Here is a 25,013-nt window from a genome sequence, read left to right on the forward strand (position 1 = left end):
AGTTAAGAGAGAAAGAGACAGTACTGTTTCTTGTGGTGTTCTATAGTCACTCACATCCACATTAGAGACAAAGTCCTTGAGTGTCACAAACGGTGGTCTGCCAGACTGATAGACAGATATCAAATTACTTGTAACTGCTCCTCTGCCGAACTTGGTGCGACACACCAATACCTTTATTTATCAAAATTTTATCAAACTACTCGTATATGTATTAATATTACGCACAAATCACAATATAACAAAAATAACCAAATACATTTTATATAAATAAGCCAACTTTATCAACACAAGGGCTCACCTGAAAAATATGTTACGCTTAATGACTGCACGCACGGAACACAGAAATGAAAAGAATGACAAGTTTTAACATAAATTTATATTTAAAACAATACCTCATCGGAGTTATTCGTTAAAACAAAATACAAAGCTCTTTCATAAAAAATAACAGGTGAATTAAGAAAAATATTTAAATGAAAGCGGACAAGAGCCCAAACTTTACCAAGCTTCTTCTACCGATACCGAAATCATCGGCGCGACCGTAAAAACACTGATGAGTAGATGAGAAGGCGCGCAAAACATACAAGTAATGTCACAGCTGGGGCAAAGGTCAACAATAATAATAATAATAAAATACAGAATAAAAAGAAATTCAAATAATTTTATCAAAAGTTTACTTAAACACAAATAACCACAAAAGTGATTAGAATGAAATTAACAACAAAATGAAATAAAACCATATTATACCTGCTATTCCAGCTTTCACCCGCGGGTTTATTAGACACTCGTAAGTTCGTCTTGGAGGTTTTACGTCACAAGGTGTACTGTGCGGCGGCGTGCTGTTCTCCCTCAGCACTGATACTGTTCTGGCAACCCATTAAAACGTTTATCAAAAAATGATTAAAAGTAAGTCTGGGGTGTGTGCCCTGCGATATGTTGAAATACCTATCTGTGGCTTCTTGCGACTATGCAATGGGCACATGGGTTACAATGGACAGCTGCAGTGAGAACGTTGATTATACTGGGACGAGGTTCCAGAAAATGTTCGTACTTGGCTTTTACGCCGTATCCCGATACGATTCTTAAGAGAGGAATCCTAGGAACGAAAATAAAGCACGACGTTGGTAACCTCATTCCGCAACAAGCTGACTGTACAGTACATTTTCAATTCTGAGTGCCGTTATAATCCGTCAAAAAGATAAAAGTAACAGTGCCAAAAGGAAAGCGAATTGAAAGCACCGATCATGTGTTAAGTGAAGTGAAGAGAAACATAAATCTGTAGTTCTCAAAGTCCCTGTCCAACTGGGAGAAAAAGAAGAAATGGGATGAAACAGCGCAGAGGCATGCAGGAAGCAAAGGAGGTCAGAGGCAGAAATGAGGAAGCAGTGGCACAATCTCGCTAGTGTGGCGACAGGGAATGCGGCCAATGAGACAAAATTAGACTTCATCACAGAAGATGACATCAGTGCCTCTGCTCTGCTAGATGTAAAGAGGCCTTGCCATCCATTGACCAGAAGGGATCTCTGGTGGGATTGATGTTTGTGGGCAAGAGTGTGGCCACTCCACACTGCTTTTCCCCAGGAGTCCATCCACCAGCCAAGATTTAGTTCCTGCCAACTCCCAGTCAGATTCCAGCCATAGGCCTTTGTCTATAGTCAGGAGCTGAACGCGTATGAACTGAAATGCCAATGTCCTCTCAGTTCCTGGGGCATAGAAGAGCGACATCACACCGAGTTGGTTTAAGTCAAGAGGGCCAAACTGGACATCATGGAGAGGCAGTTGCTGATGGCAGGCACACAGTTTGAAAGACCCTCAATTTCAGTTCCAATCCTTTTGCCTATCAAACAAGGTGAGTAATTGGAAACATTTGTGGCTTGCATTTTGTTGTATTCCACCAAGTGTGACTCAATGTTACTATTCATTGCTATACTGTCTTTACAGATAAGACAACCAACATCCACCCAGGGAGAACCCAATCCTTCACAACATAAGGTTGTTGTATTTCAATGTTAATGTTTTTTTCCAGTGTTTATTGATATGCATACAGGGTGGTCCAGATCTAATTATGCAGACCCAGATCATCTGAATGACTTTGATTTATGCGGGAATGATTCCAGTTCGGCACGAAGACGATTCTTCATGTCATCATTTTGCATACTTCTCGATGGCCCAGGATTTTTTTGGTGATTTTCTATGTAATAAACTTAATAAGTTATAGTGTAATGAAAATTGCATAATTAGATCTGGACCACCCCATAGTTTAACAGTCACAGTGTTATCATTTCCATATACCATCCATCCATTTTCCAACCCGTTGAATCCGAACACAGGGTCACGGGGGTCTGCTGGAGCCAATCCCAGCCAACAGAGGGCGCAAGGCAGGAACCAATCCAGGGCAGGGTGCCAACCCACTGCAGTTCCATATACCTCTTATAAAATTAAAAATAATCCAAGCAAAATATTCACATAAAGAGAGTTATGATGACAGCCTGCCTTGCTTGCACGCCAGTGTGGTGGACATCATGTTGTGTAGATTGTGGCATTTGGCTACTGTCAGGCTCCATAGCCACCGCGTTCTTTGTCACTACTTGTTCTTTCCGGTAGAAAAGTCATTACACCAAATGTTTCATCCTCAGAGACGCATTATTGCATTGCTTAATGTACATATATATATATATATATACTGTATATATATATATATATATATTGTATTTGACTTTAGTGAAATGGGACTTTTAATAGTGCTTTTTTATTTCTTTTCTTTTCTTCACATTTCCAGCTATCTGTTATGCAATTGTTTTCTGATGGCCCCGTTCACAGCCAGTATCTGTTGCTTGGGTATTATTGTAGGACATAGTCAGTAAACGCTGTACTTTAGGGTTAATGCATGAGTTTGGTCAGACATGGCTAACAAATGAGTTTAATGTACAACCTTTGTTACAAAGCATTTTGGAAAACCACCTTCCTCACAATGCATGTACTTAAGTACAAGTTAACAGTATTCTTAGCACTACAAAACTAGTGGGAAACACACCCCTCTACTGTTTACTCCCCGGGGTGAGCGATGCTGAGTGGCTCATGCAGTTAACGGATTCGAATTTCGATTCACTGACTCTTTGCATGAAGACGTCACGTTTCTTCCTTTCGGTGTTGGCGTTCTGTCCTGGCCTGGTTTCTGCTTTGGTAGATCCAAACCCCTCGCAACTATTATGTGGTATACACATTTTTTTAAGAGTTGACTGCATTTTTGAGGACCTGGTATTTGTGTATGGCACCCCATACAAAGGTTGATTCTTGCCTTGTGTGCAAAGCTGGCAGGGTAGGCTCCAGGCAACTTAACCCTGAATTCAAATAAAGTATTCAATTAAAATGGTAAGTATTTATTCATCCCTCTATCACTGTTAAGCTTGGCTCATTATTGCTAACATCTGTCAAGTCAGATCGCGGCGTTGGAAGTGATCGATTCATTGACCATGTCACAATGGTCTCTTGGTCTTGCTGATTCACTCTGTACAACATCTGCAAGATCAGACCGTATCTGATAGCGTATGCAGTACAACACTTGGTCCAGGCTTAGGTCTTGTCTTGTCTGATCTACTGCCAGGGCCATCTTAAAGGCATTATAGGCCCCTGGGCAAAGCAGTGCATTGGGGACCCTACCTACACAACCACTCATAGGGATAAAAATGTAAATGGTCGGTAAAATTAAACATATATTTATTGAATTGCTACTTCCAACAAAATCAGTGTTTAAACATTTTAAACAAAAACATGCTATACAGCAAAGATTAATCAACACAAACGTTTGAACAATATAACACAAGCCTTAAAAAACACAAACATTTCATCATATAAATTATACTTAATTGGTAAACCATACAGACGGAGATGACACGGTATGAAATTACTATAAATTATTTATCAAGTGTTCAACACAAACGTTTGCAAAATTTCTTTGCAAAGAATTGAGTTGAAGTGATGTTAACATATACGATTTTACGTTATGTAGTGCGTGAGATCCGTACACATACGTGCACATGAGGTTACAGAGGTAACTGTGATACTAAATCAGAGGCGAATACCAATGTCCACATGTAACACAAAAACAAATATTTATAGTTTAGTATAGTATAGTATTTTATAGGCCTTTAATGGCCTCTTCAACACAGCCATCAGTAGTGTGTCTGTCTGCAGAGAGAGAGTGTCGATTTTGTCGAGAGGTTTACTTACCTTGCCAGTGACATTCATGTCTCTGGTGACTCTTCATATGAAGTCAGTAGATGTTTCGGGAGATCACGGGGATCATGACATCACTGGAAAGGGGCGTTTGGCGCTCCCGATATCTATTCAAAAGGACGAAGGTCCAAGTCTATAGAGTCCTGGTGCTTCCTGTCTTGCTATATGGTTGCGAGACATGGACGCTATCCAGTGACCTGAGATGAAGACTGGACTCCTTTGGTACTGTGTCTCTCTGGAAAATCCTTAGGTACTGTTGGTTTGACTTTGTGTCGAATGAGCGGTTATGCATGGAGTCCCAAATGAGGCACATTACCTGCTTTGTGAGGGAGCATCAGTTACGACACTACAGCCATGTGGCGCGTTTCTCTGTGGGTGATCCGGCTCATAGGATCCTCATTGTTGGGGACCCGAGTGGCTGGACCAGGCCAAGGGGGTTGCCCACGGAACACCTGGCTGCGGCAGGGAGAGGGTCATTTCTGGAGGGTGGGACTGGACCGCGTGTCTGCTCCCCAACTTGACTTGACTTGATAGTATAGTATGAATTTATTGACAGCAAGTCACAACATACATAGATTAGCATGAGGTCCCTATGCTTGTGGGGCCCCCAAGAAACCGCCCTGCATGGCCATGCGTTAAAACGGCCTTGTCTACTGCATGTAATGGCATGAGTCGCCAAGCTGCCGCAGGTGACTCAAAATGTGGTGGCATGTCTGGTGCTCAACTAGCTGAGGTGGGTATATGTCACTCCTCGTTTCAGATCACTACATTGACTTCTTGTAACAGTGCATATTAAGTTCAAATCCTTAATGGTTGCCTACAGAGTAGTCAGTGTGTCAGCACCTGTATATGGAGACCACTCAGAGATCCTTTGGACAGCATCTGTGTGGCATCAAACCTCTATCCAAATTCTTTTCCCATGTAGCTCGTACCTGGTGGAAAGAGCTGCCCAATTCCATCGAAATTCTGATTCCCTCAATGTGATTAAGAATTTAAAGACTCTCTTGCTCTGAGAATTTATATCTAATGATGGCTTTAATAGGTTCTTGTAATTTGGAAAGTGTAGAATGTTTGTATTCTGTTCTGAGCTCATGATGATTTGTCTTGTAACCTTGTTCTGTAATTCTTATTCCCAAACAGTCCTCAGATTGATGTTTACTTAATTATGTTCACTTCTTTTGTAAGTTGCTTTGAATAAAAGAGTATGCTAAGCAAGTTATTGTAAATCTAAATATAGATTTATATTTCTAAAATAACTTTATCACTACTTGTTCAGTGTCTCTCATCCTCTTTAATAAAACCCCTGTGTGCATCCAGGTGTTCGTGTGTGTGTGTCCTCTGGTGAAGTGCGCATGCGCGGGGCCATGCCGGGCATCACACTGTGCCCCGCCCATGCGCACGAAACCGTGGACGCGCACACACACTGGAAGCTGGGCACACAGTGAATGGCCTAGCCGCCGCCATGCATGATAAGCAAATAAAGGACATCATTGCTGGGGAGAGTGCTGATTAGGTGTTCGCGACCGCACACATAACATCTGTTGCTGGGATGACGCCACATATACAATAATCAGCTGCACGCCACCACAGATTAAAATACTTGCTGGGGAACTGCACAGTACTTGCTGGGGAGACGCCACAGGCACGATTATCAGCTGCACACCACACATTAAATCAGTTGCTGGGGACAATCTGCTGATTGCCCACTGTTGTGACAAAAAAATAGTCATATTACGGACATAAAAGCCAGTATTAATGTCACAGAAAATTACAGGCATTTTATGGAAATACAAACCAGTATTACTGCGAGAGAAAATTAAAGGCACACAATACAGTGATGCATATTACAGCCACATACAAGCCAGTATTACTGTAAGAGAAAATATTACGGCTGTATCGACTAACAACATGCCACCCAAAAATAAAGGACACGTCAAGTACGACAAAAGACACAGACAATCAAATCCTATATAAGCAACGTCTCCTGAAAGAACGGTCAGCTCAACAAGTAAACATCAACCAAAGAAAGGCTGAAAGACAAAGAAAAATATGAGCAAATAGATTGATTGAAGAAAAAGAAAATGACCGTCAGAAAAACGCTGAAAGTGAAAGACTCAGAAGAGCAAACCTTAGAAAAAGTTGGCATTTACTTGCCAGAACCAGTATTCAGCCACAGTCAGTTATATGTTGCATTATCAAGAGTTAGAAGTTTTCCAGATGTTGTTGTCAAGGTTGTAGATGGTCCTGAACAAGGCAAACTGTTGCCAAACTCAGACAGAATATTTACAAGAAATGTTGTCTATAATGAAATTGTATGGCAAAATTTCATGAGGTAAAAAAATAGAAATTTTTTCCTAAATATCTTCTTCAGATATTGTGTATTACAGATTGTTACAAAGTTTTACACTAAGGCAATATTAATTATACTTACTGTATTGTCATATACGTTTCTATTTTATTTTTATTATTATTTTACTTTAGGCTTCTTTCAAAAATATTTTTAACAAAAATAAATTAAGACAACAAACAGAATGACGTCAAGGTCCCATGCCATTTAATATAGACTGTTCCTACTTATGTTTATGCACTACTGTTCTAGCTTAATGTCTAGTTTTATTATAAAGTTCCTATATATTTTTCAGTTTCATATCTGTCACATAAAAATACATTAACATTTCAGTATAAAAATGCAAAAAACAAATAATCCAAATTGTCTATCACAGAATTAGCAACTATTCATTTATTTCTGTCAGTTGATGGACTGTTTCCCCCTCCAAGATTATTTCCTGCCTTGTGCCCGGAGTCTCTTGAATAGGCAGTGAGACTGTGAGCATCTCAGAAAATACATGGACAGGTTAAAAAAACAAAAAACGTTAAAAAGAACTGCCTATTCTCCATGAGAGAGAGAGTTTGAAATAAGAAGTCAGAATGTTCAGTCCATATGTAAAAGTCCATTCCAATTTCCTTCCTTCTTTATGTTAATCTCAGCTATCGTCTTCTTCTTGACATCACCTGTTTCTTGGTGACCCTCTCCAAAGTGTGTTAAGCTTATTTCCCTGTGCCATTCTGAAACAATTTTTGATAAAGTAAACTTTATAATCAAGTAACTCATTCCACAGGGGAAATTATTTCCTTGTTGTCCGTGCTCAGACTCTGACCTGTTCCATTTCAGAGCCTGGCTAATTAAGACCCAGCTCCCGGTGGGCAGTTCAGAGCCGGACGAGGCGTCCATTCTGCCCTTGATAGTCCTCTGGCACGAGGCTGTTTTGAATTGAAGTGGTTAAATTGTCAGTTTAAATCTGCCCGACGTTGTGATTGCTGGTTTTCGAGACATCGCATATTTAGTTTTTAGTCTGCAGCAATTTCCTGACCTCCTGTCTGGCTGTTAAGTGACAATATTCTTAATCTTTCAAAGTTGCCTGCAATCTACCACAAGGGGCTGAGAGTCTGAAAGGAATACGGAAAACAAGCGTTAGATGTGACAGAAGAAATGGACTTTTCACAGCTGCAGAAGTCCTGGTCAGACGAGCTGTCAAAAGAACAAGTGCTGCTAGTAGTGGGTCTTTGAGCTTAGACCCAATTAGGTAAAATGACACTCAGGAGATTCCAGATCTGTGTTACAATCACAAACTCTGCTAAACAATGGATTTTCTCTTGTACTTTGCACTGTCTGAAGTTTTGAAAGAATTTAAGAATGTCACAAATGTGAGAGCGTAGGTACTGTGTACCAAGGAATTGTCTTTAAAACAAATGAGACAACATGTAGTGCAATTTCCAAATTTCAGAAGAAAAGATACTAGGCCTGCAGCCATGAGTTAAGATAATAATACCTGACACTACTGCATCATCAACATTTAAGAGGGCACTGTGCCCATTCTAAATTAGCCAGAATTAGACTGTTGGTACCTGTTGAAGCTGCTGACACTGAATTGGATAGGTAGGTGCAAAAACCGATGGATGGGTTTGATATTGCTACACAGTTTTTCTTCATTTATATTTCTCATCGCTTGCAAAACTTTGAAGAAACAATGTCATTATAGTGCTAACAGTGAAAGGAGCTATGCATCAAAGAATACTGTACTGAATTTAAATAATCTGAGTTTTCAATTAACCTAAATGTGACTATTTTAAAAGCGTGCCATATGATATTGCTTACTATTCAAGGTATATAAAGGAAGCCAATTAAAATGAATAAGGATATCTGGTAAAAATATGTGTTTTACTACAATTACGAATCAGAAGTGATTAAGTCTGCCGGTTTTGAGTCCTGTGCCAGATTGTGGTCTGTCTGCAGTTAGCACATATTCTCCCCGATAAACATGTGTTTATGCTACATCATAAGCTTGTGCAAGTAGAGGCCAGTTTGCAATTATAAGTTAGTAAAATATGTTTATGGACCCTGTGATGGACTGACATGCCATCAGTTTGTTTCAGCTGTGTGTCTGATATTGCATAGGCAGGCATCACGACCCTGAATTTGATTCAGCAGGTTTGATTATGACTGATTAAGTAAAGCGCATACTTGGTGTATGTTAGATGTGCTTCATACAGCTGATGATGGGGGAACACGAATGACAGATATATTTGTTCAGCTGTAGTGAGAAGTCAAGCAAAATGACACCTTTTATTGGCTAACTAAAAAGTTTACAATATGCAAGCTTTCGCGGCAACTCAGGCCCCTTCTTCAGGCAAAATGTAATTTGTTCAGCTGGTAATGTATTGTTATGCAGACTGGTGCTCCACACTGTCCACTGCAGGAGCAGAGGAAAATGCGTCTGGGACTGTAGCCTGTCAGTGACTATAAAATGAGCACCAAAAACAGCCGATGAAGCCCTGGAGACAAAAGTGACGAGTTGCTGAAGAGCGAAGGAGTGTGTGTGTCTGTGTTTGTCTGTTTTTTTTCCCACTTATATTGAATGCTTGGGTGTAAATGGTAGAGTAAAATGAATTTGAAAAATAATAGATGAGAACTGTAAGGAGTATTTCACTACAGAATCTTTCTCGCCTGTTTTGCCGTAGTATAAAAGCTAAATAGAGAGATCCTGGTCAAAATGGTTCATGAATGCATTGTGCAAAGTGGGTCACGTGTTGATTAGGCAATCATCATTGCTCCGACAGTCATCCAGGATTCTCCATGGGTGAAATCTGACGATCAACTAGGCATTTAAAAGGGCAAGATTGGGGTCACACAAAAAAAAAAATGCCATATATTAAAGGATTACTCCAGCCAGTAGTGATATTTTTTTAATATGTCCCTTGAGTAACATATTAATGTAGTTTGTAGTTTGTATGTAGGGAAAGTCCATAACAAAATTTCTAATAGAAAGGGAGCTAATAGTGACCAGTGCTGGACAACAGCAATGTGGAAAAACATTCATGGAAAAAATTCTCACGTAACTTGTGTTGCTCAATCCATGCAAAATGCATGCATTTTTGCTAAACTATGACTAATGTTTACTTCTCAAAATCTTGGCACTTCAATATAAACAGCAAAGGTGATTTCCTATAATGCAGTGCTTTTGAATTGAAGATCTGCTGCTTCCCTGCAATTATCGGTCAAGGATCTTGTCTTCAATTCAAAAACATAACTGTACAGTACACTCAATGCTCAGACTGCTGCTGGGTGGCTTTTTGTGCAAATGTGCTATTTGGGGTTTTTTTTCCAACTTGTTTTCAATGCTGGTTGAATAACTTTGCTTCTGCTTCTGAGCTCCAACTTCCCACCCAACTCAAGTTCATTTTTTTCCCTCCTAAAAGAGGACGGTGACATCTTTTGGTGCTTGTCAGTCCAACCCTGAAAGGAACAGGCAGGTTAGAAAATGGACGATGGATGGATTAATAGATGTTTGTCTTACACAAACTCAGACTCTGGGTCTTCCCAGATTTCCCAATGTGTTATCCTACAAGCCACTTTCTTTCATTTTCAGTGATGTCTCAAGGGTGGAATTTTCCTGACAGATAGGAGGCAGTTTGGCACCACAATCAAAATCGGAGAGATGACATTTTTTATATTACACACGTGGTTGAAGATCAGAGTTAAAGATGGATTTTTGTGACATATGCTGTATTAGTGGAAAAATAGTCTTTTCGTTTATAAGTGGTTTTCCAATCTGCCTTTGACATTTTTGTTGGATGAGTGGTTTTCATTTCTAAAAACAAAAGTAATGAGATCTGGGAACACCCGGCCAGCAGTATGCATTGCTGATTAATAACCCATGAATCAAATGAGCACCATAGGGCACTCAAGCCACTTAGTAGACTAAGCCAAGGGGTGGATATTTCAGCTACTGTTTTTGTGATAGTGATGTTCTGCAGCATTATGCATGATGTTAAAAAATGTGTAGAATGAATTAGTTTCTCCATGTAGTATATACAAATATACTGCTAAACATCAGGACACATTGCAGCTCACTTTGCCACTTGTCCACTCTGCACAAACACTCAGAATGATCGCTATCCATACTTGGTCACACACCTTCAGGGAGCCTGTTTGGGGTTACTTTTCCCATGCAGGCATCATAATTGTTCCTGACTTCTGCCTCTTTGTTCACTGCACTGTACGTAGGACTTTCATTCGTCCATCAAGCTACTGTCATCCTATCATGTAAACTGCTTCTCGCTGTCACCGCCAGCTGCCAATGTTCTGCTGAGAAGTAACAGAAAAAGATTTTGTTAAGGGGTCAAACAAAGAAACGTAAATCAGTAATCAAAACGAGTTTGAAATCCAAAAAAAGGACACTGACCTGTCATCAAATCAAAAACTAAACCCTAATTCTTAGAATGATACGTAAAAAGTCTTAAACCAAAAGCACGTTAACAAAAAATTTACAAAGCATGTTTTAGATTTTTGTCCGAATCTCAAATGCGCCACACCGACCAATAATGCTATTGCAGCAATGAAGTCAGATACCGTGCAACTTTGCATTGTTTTCACTGGTAATGCAGTAGACACCATCTCAAAATAGAGCTATGCCTACAACAAAACAAGATGTCATTGTAAAATTACAAATAATACCGTACTAAAATAAAACAACCTCAAAACAAAATGTTGGAATTAGAATCAGCACCCCAAGAAAAAGTACAATATTTATATTTGGCAACAGAAATCCAGCAAAAAGGGAGAAGAAATTTAATAACACAAAATATTTATAACAGCAGTAACAAGATATATAACATGTCAATCACCATATGTGGCACTAGTGTGTGTTTGGTGTGTGCTTGTGTGTTTGCCCAGTGATGGACTGGCATCCTGTCCATGGTTTGTTCCTGCCTTGTGCCCTACACTCTTAAAAATACTGGTTCTTTAATGGCACTTAATGGTTCCTTAGTGGGCTCATTATAGAACCATTGCTTGACAAAGCACCATTTCATTCTGGAATGACATTTACTACATATTGCAAGATGGCACAGAAGGATCCTGTTTATCATATTTGAATGACGTTGGTTCTTTTACTTTGAAAAACTTCCTAATATGTAGAAAAAAATCCAAACTTTTTAGTATATGGTAGGCTACCTAGCTAGACACTGACAGATTAAGAAAACTTGGACTTAGTCTGTGCTCCTGCTTGCAGCAAAGCTCCTTTTAAAATAAGGATCCCATTGGGATTTTATAAATCTCTTACCATCTCTTCATAGTTATTGACAGTATGGATCTAAATAAATAAAGGGTCTTTCTTGAACCTTCATGTAGATGGATCTTTTGGGAATCAAAAATGGTTCCCCTGTTGCATTTCTCTGAAGAACCACTGTGGCCCCTTTATTTTTAAGAGTATGTGGTAGACTCCAGCCCTAACCCTTTGGTGACCTTAATCTGGATTAAGCAGGTTAGAAAATGACATGACATTTACCATATGTGTAAGTAGAACTGTATTATCCAAACATCAATCATCCAAACTGTTAATTATCCAAAATGTTTAAGTTTCCTTCAAGCTCAGACAGTGAAGATGGCTCTTAAAAAGGTAAGTTATAAAAAAAAAGTGATAAGAAATGAGAAGACATAGTTCATGTATAGTTTCTGCAAAAGAGAAGTCAAAGTGAAACTATTTCTGGATCTTTGTAATGTGAGAAACCATTACAGCTGAGTCAAAAGCTTGAAGGTCCACTTGAATTTAAAGTCAATATAGGATGGACAAAAGATATAAATACTCGCCAAAGTAAAGGGAACTTAAAAGAGGCCTTTTTGAAAATGGTAGTGGAAGATGGTTTTTCCCAGAATGACATTTACAATGCAAGATAACACAGAAGAACAGGTAAGCAGTGCTGATGATTCTGATTATCATATTTTAACTGAAGATGATATTGTAGCATTAGTCCAGTGAAGAATGTGTTAAGTTCCGTATTTTTGAGACAATTTATTTCTTCACAATAATTGGCATATATTAAAATTTCCACAAGAAATTGTGTTCTAAAGTAAAGCAACTTTTTTATAAGTTATAAAAAACAATCTTGCTCTTGCCCTTAAAAAGGAGGTGAAGGGCACCTGGGTCCAAAACGAAAAGCCTTAAAATTTGCTGAATACATCCATTTTTTCAAGCCAAGAGTGTTATTGAGTATTGATCTGCATCTTGAAAACACATACATCTTGAAAAACAGTTTACCTCTGTTGTTTTAGCAAAAAAATAAAAAGCAAAACATTTTTGCAAGATTCGCCCATTTTAAAAGGAGATTGTCTGTGTGCTTCACCTCACTGCTCGTCTTCCTCTGTAGCAAACCTTCAGCCGAAGGGCTATGTTTTCCTCCAGGGTATACCTTGTAAAATCATCATTCAATGATGCTCATTCAAGTTTCCCTCAGTCCTGACTAGTCTCTCAGTTCTTGCCCCTGAAAAACAACCTTGCAGCCTGATACCGCTACCACCATGCTTCACTGCTGGAATGGTTTTGCTCATGTGATGAGTGGTGCTTGTTTTCCTTTAGGTGTGATACCTAGAATTGAAGCCAAACAGTTCACTCTTGGTTTCATCTTGTTTCTCATAGGTTCTTTTTAGCTTCCTTAGGTTCATTTTTGCAAACTCCAAGCAGGCTTTAATGTTTCAAATAGCCACTTTTTCAGTGATGGTTGTCCTTCTGGACATTTCTCCCATCTCCACAAGGGTTTGAGTGACCATCAGGTTCCTGGTCACCTAACTTACTAAGGCCCCTCTCCCCCAGTTGTTCAGTTTGATCAGACAGACAGCTCTTGGAATAGTCATTGTTGTCTGAAACGTCTTCCATTTGAGGTTTATGGAGACTACTGTGTTCTTGGGAACCTTTGATGCTCCAAGAATTTTTTGTAACCTGCTCCAGATCTGTGGCTCAACACAGTCCTGTCTCTAAGCTGTGCAGGCAATTTGTTTAGCCTAATGGCTTTGTTTTGGTTGGCTGCTTGGCCGTCTACAGACAGATGTGTGCCTTTCCTAATCATGTTCAATCACTTGACTTGACCCCAGGTGAATTCCAAATAATATGTAGAATCATCTCAGCGATGGTCAACAGAATAGGACAGAGATGAACCAGATTTCAAGTGCTATAGTAAAGGATCTGAATGCTTGTGTCATTGTGATATTTCAGTGTTTTTATTTTTAATTAATATGTAAAACTTCCTAAAATCTAGTTTTCACTTTGTCTTTCTGGGGTATTGAGTGTGTTTTGATGAGAGAAAAAATTAATTAAGGGATTTTAGCATAAGGCTCCAAAGTAATAATATGAGAAAGGATCTGAATACTTTTTCAAGGTCTGATGGACATTCTCCGAATGGCAGTTGCGTTGGTCAGGTACACAGTGCTGGATGCTTGACATGTAACTATACTTTCTGAGAAGGTTGGCATCCTTCAACATCTGCAGTAAGATGCTGCAGATGTTCTACCAGACGGTTGTGGCGAGTGCCCTCTTCTACGCGGTGGTGTGCTGGGGTGGCAGCATAAAGATGAAAGACGCCTCACGTCTGGACAAACTTGTTAAGAAGGCAGGCTCTATTGTAGGAATAAAGTTGGACAGTTTAACATCTGTAGCAGAGCGATGGGCATTAAGCAAACTCCTGTCAATCATGAATAATCCACTGCATCCACTGAACAGGATCATCTCCAGGCAGAGGAGTAGCTTCACTGACAGACTTTTGTCACTGTCCTGCTCCACTGACAGACTGAGGAGATCGTTCCTCCTCCACACTATGCGACTCTTCAATTCCACCCAGGGGAGTAAATGCTAACATTACTCAAAGTTATTGTCTGCTTTTTTTATTTTTATTTTTTTCATTTTTATTACTATTTAATTTAATATTGTTTCTTTGTATCAGTATACTGCTGCTGGATTATGTGAATTTCCCCTTAGGATTAATAAAGTATCTATTTATCTGTCTATCTAGCTTGTGAGTGTCATTTGGTGCAGTATGGTACAGTAGGCCAAAGGGAGATCCAATGCCACATTGCTCGTTAGGGTTTTCTCAGTTTGAGCGAAGTAGTGGCTGTGATCTTTGTGATCTCCCATGGCGAAGAATGACATTAAAATGATGACCAGATTATTTCCCAATGCGTGCTACTGCAGGGCTTTGTTACATTTGTGTTTTATTATTGAAAGTATGCATAGTTCATTGTGTTTTCCCCAATTGCCAGCTCTTCATTTAAAGCATACTAATCCCAATGAAAATTATTGTTGTGTAAATTGTAGGCTGTACTACAGTATCTACTCAGTATAATTAAGTTGTAGGATTATTTTTGACATCCTACTAATACAAATTAACATTAGTTTTGGTTGAAAACCTCACTTTTATTTGACATGCCTATAGGTTGGTTTGTTGTAATAGTTCTATGTTTTGTGAGCTTCTGTAAAAGCTGCAAATGTCCCCTTGTGATAATTGTTTTGACAGTGTATTCACCTGCAGTCCTACCCAAACAGACTAAGGGAAACAAACGTCTTTAGCTTTGAACACAGAAGGCTCAAATTCTCAAGAGCTGTTAAAGTTGGTTTGCCAGAATTCTCTCAACTAAGTCTTGACTCACAAATTCAACATTTATAGAAATACTAGTGGAAATTAAAGCAATGTGCACTTCTTCACACAATAGGCTATATGAATCTGGACCAAATGACTGAGTCATGATGTTTCAGAAGAATCCCTGATAACTTTTAAAAAGTATATAAATGAGATAATTAAACCGCTTAGCTATTAGCTAACTAAATTAGTTTAATGGACGGAATGGTCCCATTTTGTATATCAGACTTTTAGAGAGTAGGTTTTAATGTGCTCCCCACCTTGTTCACCCCTCAGGTGCCACAAATGATTGGTTGATTTTACACCATCTATTTCTCACTTTTTTCCTAAGACACATTTTCCTACCTCGCTTCTCTTCATCCTGCCAATGAGCCCTTGGGTTTTGTCTTTGAGGAGACTTTAAAGCCCCTCATTGGGTCACTTCTGATCACGTTTATTTAATATACAGTACCTTCTTTGTTAAGCAAATGCCAACAGTACCTACATAAAAGTGATACTTTGGACAAATTGGCAGGCTTGTAGTACTTGCTAGAATATTGAAAGCTGGTTTCTAGTTAGTATGTTGGTATATGAATTAAATTATCTTGATGCAACTTAAACTATCCCAGAATACAAAAGATCTTTTAAAAAGCCTACAAATTTTGTTATAGTTTACCAATTAATCATTAATTTAGTTGGAATCTGTATTGAAAACTTATTATTATTTTGTAGAATTATCACTGTTTTTACAGCCTCTATACTGATTCATGGCTTTTCCAAATTGATGTCATTCTTCTATAAATCCCATTTACCAGATTATTAATAAAGTGAAATTAAAGCTCTTCTTTATAGCAAGAAGCATGACTGAACACGACAAAAAACTTGTCAGTGATTTATGAATGTAATATATTCAAAACCGTTTTCCTAATTTTGATTACGTAACTTTTTGGCCTTTTTTCCCCACACAGTTAATTCATCCTGGTATATGGGGACCTCTACTGATAGGTCATGAAATTAACAACTTCACGTTGTGGTTTGAGTTAAAATAGGTAACCACAAGTTTGCTCTGTTTGTGTCATTTAATTATCTAAATGATCCTAATGTGTGCAACACTTATAAGGAACATGGAAACATGAGTGTCATCAAACCCAATGGTAGAAAATCTATAATGGTAATTAGTGTAGTGTAGAAAGAAATATTGTTTGTCTGTTCAAGTCATAGCAAAGCAGTGGACCTGGCTTTGAATCCCAGCTGCACCATTTGCCTGTATTGGGTATGCACATACTTCCCATGTCTGCATGGATTTCCTCCAGTTATCCTATCATATCCCAAATACAGGTAAAATTCCGTTACAACGAATATTTTTACAACAAAACTTTCATTAAAACGAAGTATTTTTATGGTCCTGGCAGTTTCCCCATATGACGCAAGTCTATAGAAATCTCATTACTACGAAATACATTCAGCAGATTCTTTCATTATAATGAAGTGCCCAAAAGACCTTGAAATGCTTAAATGAATCACCCTTGGAGCAGTTGGTTCTGTTGTCCCAGCTCAGTTGTGCACAACGATCCCCAAGCAGAAACATTGTTAAAAAATGTCTTTCTTCAAACTTTGCTCATACTGTTTTTTTTCCTTTTTTGTTTTCAGTGGTTTTCAGTGACACCTTTTGCTTATTTCTTGTCAACATTTGAAAAACATCCATTGGAATTTAACTCATTGTCACCCTCCTATAGAAATGGCAGACACGAAAAAACGATAACAGTTCATATTAGAAAAAAACAAAAGCTTTACATTTTTGCAGCTCTTGATTGTGGCAAAAAGAAATAAATGCTGCCAGTGAATTCGGAATGACACTGTCAACTTTCTTGAAAGGCCGAGCAAAAAAAAGAAGAAGAATCATGGGTTGCAAATGTATGTGAACTACTGCATTTGAAGACGTCGAAAAAGAAACTTTTTTATGTGGTTCAGTGATGCTCGTTCAAGAAACATTCCTATTAATGGAGTCATTCAAAAAAAGGTGAGGTTTCTAAACTCTCTTGGGACCTACCCACACCTGGACAACATGCCAAAGAGCGTCCTGATGTGTGATCACCGTGTCTGTGGAAGACTGTTTATCTATTGCTGGAGCAACAGCAGGCTCGTAGCTCTGCTGCGGCTCTTCACCAAAGCAAACAGAAAAAATCTTGATGGGTGATGGAAGGAACATTGTAAATGCAGGAAACAGGATTACTTGGCTACATCCCTGTCTGACTGCTGTGTCTGTTTATAGGAAAGGGGCAGATCACGCTACAATAAATAACCGTGCTGATCCTGTTTCAAGCTGAATAAAGCTGGTTTTGCTAAAGTACTGAGACTCAGCCTCGTGTTTTAGGGTGCAAGACAGGGACTTATAACTCGACCCTGATCTTTTAGGATTCACATCTGTGGTGCCTCACTGCTCCACTGTGAGCCTGCTGTTATCAAGCCCCGGCCACGGACAAACAATCTTCCACAGATGCGGCAATCACATTTCGGGACGCACTTCAGCGTGTCGTTTCCGTTGGGTGGGGGGTGGGGGGATCCCATAAGAGTTCAGGAACCTCACAATATGATGAATAAGAAAAGGATGATTTGGCTTCTGATTGATAACTGTGCTGCCCACAACATGCTTCCACATTTAGATAATGTTTGCATTGAATTCCTCACCCAATTGCACAGCAGTGCTTCACCACTGGATTTGAGCGTCATTCTAACTCTGAAAGTGTATTATGATAAGGAAATGCTGAGAAAAATTCTCATCAGCATAACTTGTAGACAGGAAGAGATTAAAATGAACACAAAAGAAGCTATTGAAATAATTGCAAGTGTCTGGACGTAAGTTAAAGAAAGCACTATAGTGACAAATACAGAATCTCATTACTATGCAGTTCATTGTAACGGAATTTTACCTGCGTGTCGATTAGTACGTCAGAATTGTTCCATATGTTTGAGTGCAGGTTTAGGGGTGTGTTCCTTTTATGGACTAGTGTGCCATCTGAAGTTACTTCCTGCCGTATTCCCAGAATTGTCTGGAGGGGATTCCCATAATCTAAACAACAGATGCACAGGTGTTGTAGTGTGGCCAACTGTTTAAGGATTGGACAAGCTTCAAAACTTTGCAAAAACTTGGAAATGTTTATGTTAATGTAGGAAAGTGCTACACGTGGGCAAAAGCAGCATCAATTATAAGTAAAAAATGGGGGACACTGTCATACAAGAAGCCATCTCTGAAAAGGATTTAAAAATTTATGTTAATATTCTAATCAATTAAGCAGTGGGCATAAGCTATAAAAAGATGAAATGTAAGGTTACTAGCGTAAAATCTGTTAAATATAAATCAAAGGACGTTATCTATACTAATAAAAGGCAAAGCCCTCACTGACTGACTGACTCACTGACTCACTGACACATCACTAATTCTCCATCTTCCCGTCTAGGTAGAAGGCTGAAATTTGGCAGGCTCATTCCTTACAGCTTACTTACAAATGTTAAGCAGGTTTCATTTCGAAATTCTACACATAATGGTCATAACGGTTGACAACGTTCGTCATGTTGAACTTTCTTATTCATGGCCCCATCTTCACGAAATTTGGTAGGTGGCTTCCCTGTGCTAACCAAAACCGATATACGTACTTATTTCAGTGGTATGATGCCACTATCGGCCGCCATATTGAACTTTCCAATGTCACTAATTCTCCAACTTCCCATGTAGGTAGAAGGCTGAAATTTGGCAGGCTCATTCCTTACAACTTACTTACAAAAGTTAAGCAGGTTTCATTTCGAAATTCTACGCGTAACGGTCATAACAATCAACAACTTCCGCTATGTTGAACTTTCTTATTTATGGCCCCATCTTCACGAAATTTGGTAGGCGGCTTCCCTGCGCTAACCGAAACCAATGTATGTACTTATTTCGGTAGTATGATGCCACTGTCAGCCGCCATATTGAACTTTTTAACGGTCTTTGTTACTTATGGGCCCATCTTCAAGAAATTGTACGCGGGTTCCCAACGCTAACTGAATCCTACTTGCGTACATATATACGTCCATAGCCTGCAGCTCGGTCACCATGTGAGGCGTTGGGTCCCCCATCCCAACTCCTCCCACGTTGTTGGCTGCCTGCCTATATAAGGCTGTCCGTCGCTCCGGTCTCTACATTCCCTTCCTTGCTTTGCCACGGGATTCACGTCTCCCTGCTCATAACTACAGCCTTTTTATTTAATCCACGGCTTCTCCGCTGTTTTATTGTTAGTTTATTACAATTATAGTTGTTGTGTAGGTATTTTAGACTTACTTTACATTGTTCAGGTACCCATTTCCTTTATCATTCCAACCGTACCCCCATTAACATGTCTATCGGGGTGATCACCATCAATCAAAGAACTGTCACTTACCGAGTGGTTTCTATGCCAGGAGATGGCACCTACCTTTTCCATTCTTTTTGTTACATATTGCACGGCCATATCAGGCTCACTCTTGATATCTGGAGGAACATTGTGTCTTATGTATTGAATGACTGGGACAGGTTCAAGGTGTGGACTGATGACGGTACAGGAGATAATTATACTACACAGGAGCACTAGAAGAGTGAAATGCTTAAGCCCTTCACCTATGGTTCTGCATGTGAGTTGATGGCTGCCGCTGAATTGTTCGGTTGTCGCTTTCAAGTGTACCGAAATGGCCAAATATTTTACACCTTTCGACAACTGCCAATGCCTCACATCTTAGATTCACAGGTGACAATTTCAGTAGTGGACACTTTGATGTTTATGAATGTTTAAACTCTCAAAAGCTGGATGTGAAGTTATCGATGAAACCGGTTGTATGCTTACAACGCTTGACAGATGCCGAATGTCACTTCAACACAAGTCCTGCAAATACTGTCGTAATTGAAACAAACCATGAAACTCAAACTGATTATGACAGCAGCAATCCAAGCTGTGGGATTTAAAACAAGATTACTTTTCACATGGCCAGCTGTACATTGCATGCTCAAGAGTAAGCTCAGTGCACAGCTTGGTCATATTACAACCGGAGGGCCGAACTGACAATGTGGTATACAAAGAGATCCTTAACAAATAATTTCCCTCTGTTTAAAAAGGTTTAATTTTCTTCTTAATGAAAATATTAAGGCAGTACTTCGCCGCTGCAAAGAACGGGTATTTTGTTAGTGCTTAATATATAATGCACTAGTAAGACCACATCTGGAGTATTGTGTGCAGTTCTGGTCACCATGCTGAAAGAAAGACAACGCAGCACTTGAAACTGCGCGTGGAGAGCAACCAAGTGCATCATGGAACTTATGGACATGACAGAGAGACTCATGAGGCTGTCAGACTTGTGACAGACTCAGATAATGAAACCTTTTTAGCCTTGAACAGAGGAGACTTCATGAAGACCAAATCCAGGTTCACTTCAATTAATTCTCAAAGGCATTGTTAAAGTAGATCCAGCAGAGCTCTCTCATCTTAATGGTGAATCACGTACTCAAGGACACCAGTGAAGAATAAGGGGATGTGCATTTAGGACTGAAGCCAGGAGGCAATTATCTATGCAAAGCAGTTAAAGCTGAAAGCTAGCCAACCTTTTAGAAGTATCTGGATGAGATACTAGGACAGCTTAGCTGTTAGCTAAACAGGTGAGCCTGATGGACTGAATGGTCTCCTCTCATTGGTCAGATTTCTTAAATCCTTATGTAAGGCACTTGATTGTAAATAACAGGGTCTCTGACTTTTACTGCATGACTGTGAGAAGTCACTGACTTCATCTGCCAGCCTTCTACCTATACATGGATGGAGATATTCAGTTCAGTTAGGTCTTTGCGACACACAGCAATGGGCAGATAATCTGAAAATTTACACATATTGTATTATTGGGCATAATAAAGCAATCAAAAAATCAGGAGTGGTCTCCCCTAATCTTTCTTGAATACTCAGATATGGGGATGGATATTTGAGGAGTGACAAGGCAATGATTATTTTTTATATTATGTACATTAAACAACCATCAACAACAAATTGAATCAAATGAATAATGTATTGAACAATTATTATAAAAGTGTAGTTGAATAAATCGGACTCTGCAGCTGCATGAATAAAATGTAAAATACCTCTTCTGGTTAGCAGAAGTAGCTCAAAAGTTGATAGAAATCAATGTTTTGTACCTAATACTCGGATGCAAAATTTGGTTGACCAAAGTGAAATCGTAGTCAAGTTATCGTGTTTACATAGATACACACATACAGACATAATTCCATAAATGGTATTTTCGGACTCAGGGAGGTCAAAATCTCAAGGTTGAATTTTTGGAAAATTACAGTACTTTCCCTTTACTTCGTATACAAGAAAGTAAAAAAGCGCAAAGTTAGCATCTGTCAGGACACAGATCTATTTTAATAAACGGTAATACAGTGGTCAAGAGACAGTTTGTGATTTGGACAAAATGCAGCAGAGATGTACTTTAACTTTAAAGCAATTCAATTCTTTTATAAATGGCAGTTATTCCAGCTTAGGGTGAAATGAAGCCAGACAATTTCCTGGCAACAACCAACTCTGGATGAGACGCCAGCCCATTGTGAGACACACTCTGGCACACCAGGTGAACTACTCAACCACACAGTGGAAATAGGAGTTAAACAGGGTATCTGGAAAAGAAAACAAACATGTGAACAAAGAGAGAACATGCACTACTGTTATTTGTGTGTCATTGAATCCAGGTCCCTGGAATTGTGATGATGCAGTGCCACCCTAAATATAATTTGAAGTGTTTTTCTATTAATCTGCATCCAACAAAATTCATAGCCAAGGTAGGGCACTGGTTTGTGATGCTAATTTGTGGTACTTGGTTCAAGTCCCAGTTAGACCATGTCATGTTTCCCCCATGCCCTTGTCTGCACAGGATGTTCCTTAGATGTGGGCATTAGTGTTCATTGGCACTACGTGTGGGTGATCTTGCCCTGTGAAGGGGTGGCACCCAGTGCTATTGAAATAGACTCTAATTTCCCATTTATGCACACTCGGGAAATGGATGCATGGATAGATGGATTGTTAGATGAGAGGCAGACTTGCGATTAGTCTGGACAATATAAAAAATGTCCATGTGGTACTCTTCCACATTGCGTTGATTGGTGACCCTGCCTTCTCCTAGTATGGGTGACTATGCACTGTTAGTTTTGAATCTCTTTCCCCATGAACCCGATGGACATGGGTGAATGATTGCGCTGTAATTTTTATTTCTGTGAGTAGATTAAATCATATTTCATGCACACCCTAAACAGAACTTTCAGCATTTCAACACGTAGGAATAAAAGATGCAGCATTGTCTGATATGTCAACACATCTTACTTTGAATTTATCCTAGACAGTAAAAAAAATATCTGAAATGCTAAACTGCTGCTTTAAAAAATTCAAGGCAGATGTTGGCTATCATCACTATTATGAATGGAATCTGGAGCAGTCACTTTATTCTGCTTTCTATGTGTGTGTCTGAAAAATTACATGATGACCCCACCTCCCAAATATATATATATATATCTTTAAAAAGTAAATACATAGGCTGGACAGGAAGTTTGTTAATCTGTAACCCAATGCCAAGGAAGGAAGGACTCTGGAAAAGCCTTTCAGAGTTTTCACCGATCAAATACATCATTCTCTGGGTTCAGACTCATTAGGGCCCCCGTCGCTGTGCTTAACTAAACATCTTCATGATATAAATGCTTCCAGGTTACTTCAGGCACAGGTTATCAGCTCATCTGATGTCAATTACAGCTACAGTGCCGGGCTCTTCGAGTTCGCTTTCCAAGCAGCCCAAATCGGATGTGTGCAAGAAACTCAAAAAAAAAAAGCCTGGCCATGTACTTGAGTCATACTGGACTTGGCTGTCCACTGAGGGTTAGTCAGTAATTTTTTCCTGATGCGGCATTTTCTCCCTTTATTAATTGTGGGTATTTATAAACAACAAAAATAAGTAATCATTATTTTCCAAGCTAACATTTCCCAGAAAAAATGCAAGGCCATCTGTGCATTACAACTGTCTAATGTTGAAACAAAGTTGCCTGCGACCTGTGGATTGTGGTCAATATGTATTGGACTAATTATTAAGAGCACTTGTTCAACATGAAATGATTTCAAAGAGCATTTTTGAAGGAAATGTGCATCAATTTAGAAGACAAAGGTGAAGCAGAGTTCAGCTCCACAGGCTCTCAATATGTGCAGCGCCTTCTGCTTTTTTTTTGTTCAGTTCATATACATTAAAGTCGTTTCATTAAAGGAGGTGTTCAGGTTTATTGCACTTACAAATAACAATTTTAATGAAGTTCAGGCCTTATTATGTGCTCGTTCAGCAAATACAAGTGGGCTGATATTCTTTTAATGTTATAGATGTAACATGTCTTATAGGTCCTTGGTTCAAATCCCAGCCTGGCTACCATGTAGAGTTTGTATGTTCTCCCTGTATCTGAATGGCTTTTCTCTTGTTTTTCTTCCCATGTTCCAAAGACATGCATGTTAGCCTAATTGGCAAATCTAAATTGGCTTATTGTGCCCTGAAATGGACTCGCTCCCTGTCCAGAGTTGCACCCAAAGCTGCTGGCATAGGCAGTGGTGCCCTACAGCCTTAATGGATCAATGTATAGTATAGATTCCTTTTCTTTTTTCATACAAGTGCTTGGCAGCATTTACCTACCACATGGGTGCAGCAAAGAGCTGGAAATGACCACATATAATTGAACTAAGACAGGGACAGTGACAGCTCAGAGATTTGTAACTATAGTTATGGCAGCCCTTTATTAACACTTGTCTTTAAACTACTGGATAGTCACACTTATACTTTCTATCTGCTTTATTGTTTTCTGTTTTATGTTTTTTCCATAACTTGTTCTCTATTTTTATGTTTTAGAGTTGTAGTAACTATGGAGGGATAAAATTAATGAGCCACAGCATGAAGTTATGGGAAAGAGTAGAAAAAGCTAGGTTAAGAAGTGAGGTGAAGATTAGCAAGCAACAGTATGGTTTCATGCTGGAAAGAGTACCACAGATGTGATGTTTGCTCTGAGGGTGTTGATGGAAATGTTTAAAGATGACCAGAAGGAGTTGCATTGCATCTTTATGGACCTGGAGAAAGCATATGACAGGGTGCCTTGAGAGGAGCTGTGGTATTGTATGAGGAAGTCGGGAGTGGCAGAGAAGTATGTAAGAGTTGTACGTGGGAAAAGTGACCGTGGTGAGGTCTGTGGTAGGAGTGATGGATGTATTCAAGGTGGAGGTGGGATTACATCAGGGATCGGCCCTGAGCCCTTTCTTATTTGCAATGGTGATGGACAGGTTGACAGACAAGATTAGTCAGGAGTCCCCGTGGACTGTGATGTTTGTGGAAGACATTGTGATCTGTAGTGATAGTAAAGGAGCAGATTGAAGAGACCCTGGAGAGGTGAAGATATGCTCTGGAAAGGAGAGGAATGAAGGTCAATATGCACAGTACATGAGATACTTGAGAATGTAAAGGAATTCTTCACTCGTATCGAAGCAAAGAGAGGTTACAGTATGTGGGACAACCAGGTGAAGAACAGTGATATCTCAAGTTAGCAGGTGACAGTCAAGGTAAAATGGGATGTTCCAGTTACTACAGGGGGGTTGGCCTGAAACATCTTTAGATTGCCATTCCTTTTAAGTTAGATGTTGGTATTGTTGTCCTGATTTGTGTTATTAATTGGAGTTTCCTCAAAAGCAAAGTAACTTGAGGTCTCCAAAAGAGGCTAGGGAGCAGGCCACAAACTTACCTGGTCTGCCCAGCAGAGGCTTACCTGTATCATATCTCAG

The sequence above is a fragment of the Polypterus senegalus genome, chromosome 9 (assembly GCF_016835505.1).
Source record: "Polypterus senegalus isolate Bchr_013 chromosome 9, ASM1683550v1, whole genome shotgun sequence".
Lineage (NCBI taxonomy): Eukaryota > Metazoa > Chordata > Cladistia > Polypteriformes > Polypteridae > Polypterus > Polypterus senegalus.